Consider the following 2,744-nt stretch of genomic DNA (forward strand, 5'->3'; position numbering starts at 1 on the left):
AGAAAAAGAAAACAAAGGAGTAGGTGAGGAACCTTCCAAGATAATATCCTACATAATCATGACAATCTAATCACCTAAAATGGAACAGAGAAAATTGTGATACCTTGTTTTTGGACAATAGTTGTTTTAATTAGCACTTTAGATAACAATTGTGCTGAAAACAAAAGATATACTAGAACTCTTGTTCTTTTCAAACTAATAGTACTTATAAAAAAGAATGGCTTGTGATTTCAGGAAAAACAATAAATACAGGTAAATTTTGAAAAGACACATTAATACTTTTTGGATACCTTGTATTCCATGTAAAACTAAAACATGAGTTGAGTTATTGAGTAAGAAAGACAAGTTATGCCAAAACTTACATGTATGTCAATGAGAAGCACTTTGTGGGGTATGTGGCACATAATAGTGCCACATAGTAGTGCTAAATACGGGTTTTGGGGGGCTGTGATGCTGCTTCCAGGGTCAGAATGTCATACCCAGGCTATCCCTCTACGGCTACCCACCTTTCCGTGGATATCCTCCTGCAGGTCGGGAATCATCTTTTCCCCCTCCAGGTCAGTATGCTTATCCTAATGGCTTTCCTCCAATAGGAGGAGGTGCTTACCCACAAGTGCCAAGTAGTGGCTACCCAGGAGCTGGAAGCTTCCCTGCACGTGGAGGTTATCCAGCCCCTGGAGGCTATCCTGGTGCCCCACAGCCAGGGGGAGCTCCATCTTATCCTGGAGTTCCTCCATGCCAAGGATTTGGAGTCCCACCAGGTGCAGCAGGCTTTTCTGGCTATCCATAGCCACTTTCACAGTCTTATGGTGGTGGCCCAACACAGGTCCCACTACCTGGTGGCTTTCCTGGAGGACAGTATCCTGGAGGACAAGCTCCTTACCCTAGTCAGCCTGCCACGATGACTCAGGGCACTCAAGGAACAGTCAGACCAGCTGCCAATGTCGATGCTATGAGAGATGCAGAAATTCTCCGTAAAGCAATAAAAAGTTTTGGGACAGAGGAGCAAGCAATTGTGGATGTCGTGGCCAACCGTTCCAATATCAGAGGCAAAAAATTAAAGCAGCTTTTGAGACCATGTATGGCAAAGATTTAACCAAAGATCTCAAATCAGCGTTAAGTGGTAATATGGAAGAACTAATCCTTGCCCTATTCATGCCTCCTGTGTATTATGATGTCTGGAGTTTACGGAACGTGATGCAGGGAGCAGGAACTCAGGAACATGTATTGATTGAGATTTTGTGCACAAGAACAAATCAGGAAACCCGAGAAATCATCAGATGTTATCAATCATCATTTGGACGAGACCTTGATAAGGACATTAGGTCAGATACATGAGGGCATTTTAAATGTTTACTTGTAGCCATGTGCCAGGGAAACTGAGAAGAGAACCAGAGTGTAAACCACCAAATGGCTCAGGAAGATGCTCAGTGTTTCTTATCAAACTGGTGAGGGAAGAGTAGAGACAGATGGGTCTTGCTTTAACATGATCCTTGCCATGAGAAGCTTTCCTCAGCTGAAAGCTACCATGGAGTCTTATTCTAGGATGGCTAATTGAGCAGTGTGGGCAGTGAGTTTTCCAGACATGTTGAAAGCGGTTAGAAGACCATCTGGCAATGTGCCCTGAACCACCCTGCCTTCTTTGCTGAGAGGCTCTACTATTCTATGAATGGTGCTGGCACAGATGACTCCACCCTGGTCATCATTGTGGCCACTCGAAGTGGGATTGATCTTGTGCAGATAAAACAGATGTTTTCACAGATGTGTCAGAAGACTCTGGGCACAATGATTGCAAGTGACACAAGTGGAGATTATCAAAGGCTTCCGGCCACTGTGGGCCAGTAGGAAGGATTTTTTTTTTTTTTTTTTTTTGCATGAATGGAGCTATTCATAGTTTATCCTTCAAGGCAGTGACTGACTGACGTGCAGCAATATCAACCATCACCTAACCAAAAGAGGTTTTTACTAAAGACTATGTCAGGGTAATGTGCTAGGTCTGCACATGTTGTTATTGCCTTAATTCTAATTTTTTTCTCTATATACAATCAATGTAAAGCCATATCGCTATGATGTAGCAATATCACAATGTTTGTTAAGCTTCATTCTCACTAAGCTTATTCTAATCGGGATGTCAAATCAAATAAAAATCAAAACAATCTCTAATTCTGTGTAATAATATTGTATTTTTTTTTAAAAAGCTGCTGAAAGCTCTGCCTTCTAAAGTCCTACTAGGTCTATTGGACAGTTAGAGTTGGTAGTATGTCAGAACTGTATTGCTTTTTTTAAAAGTTCATCTCTTTTGACCTAGAAGAGTAATTTGTATCTTATTTTGCATACATTGGTGCTCTATATTCATAAACACTTTCCACGTAAAAAACAGATTAGTATTACCTATAGCACTTTTTAAAAAAGGGTCAAATGTTTATATGCTTAAAATACAGACTTTTTTTTCCAGTTGTTTTTTAATTGAAGTATGATTGACAGATTTTGCATATATTTAAGGTATATAATATGGTGTTTTGATATAAGTATTCCTTGTGTAATGATTCATACAATGAAGCTCAAGCTAATTACCTGTCACCTGACATTGTTTTTTTTTCCTTGTGGTGAAAACACTTAAAATCTACTACATTAGAAAATTGCAAGTGTGCAATACATTATTATTAACTATAGTTACCATTCTGTATGTTAGATCCCTAGAACTTAAATACATATTATAACTGAAAAAAATTTTAAAAATTAAA

General features: G+C 39.3%; 1 pseudogene; it reads left to right on the top strand.

Annotated features, from left to right (window-relative positions):
• The first annotated feature begins 470 nt into the window (after positions 1-470).
• On the top strand, positions 471-1,845 carry LOC105809910 (annotated as a pseudogene).
• Positions 1,846-2,744: the final 899 nt, after the last annotated feature.

The sequence above is a fragment of the Propithecus coquereli genome, unplaced genomic scaffold (genome assembly GCF_000956105.1).
Source record: "Propithecus coquereli isolate 6110/MARCELLA unplaced genomic scaffold, Pcoq_1.0 Scaffold200, whole genome shotgun sequence".
NCBI lineage: Eukaryota > Metazoa > Chordata > Mammalia > Primates > Indriidae > Propithecus > Propithecus coquereli.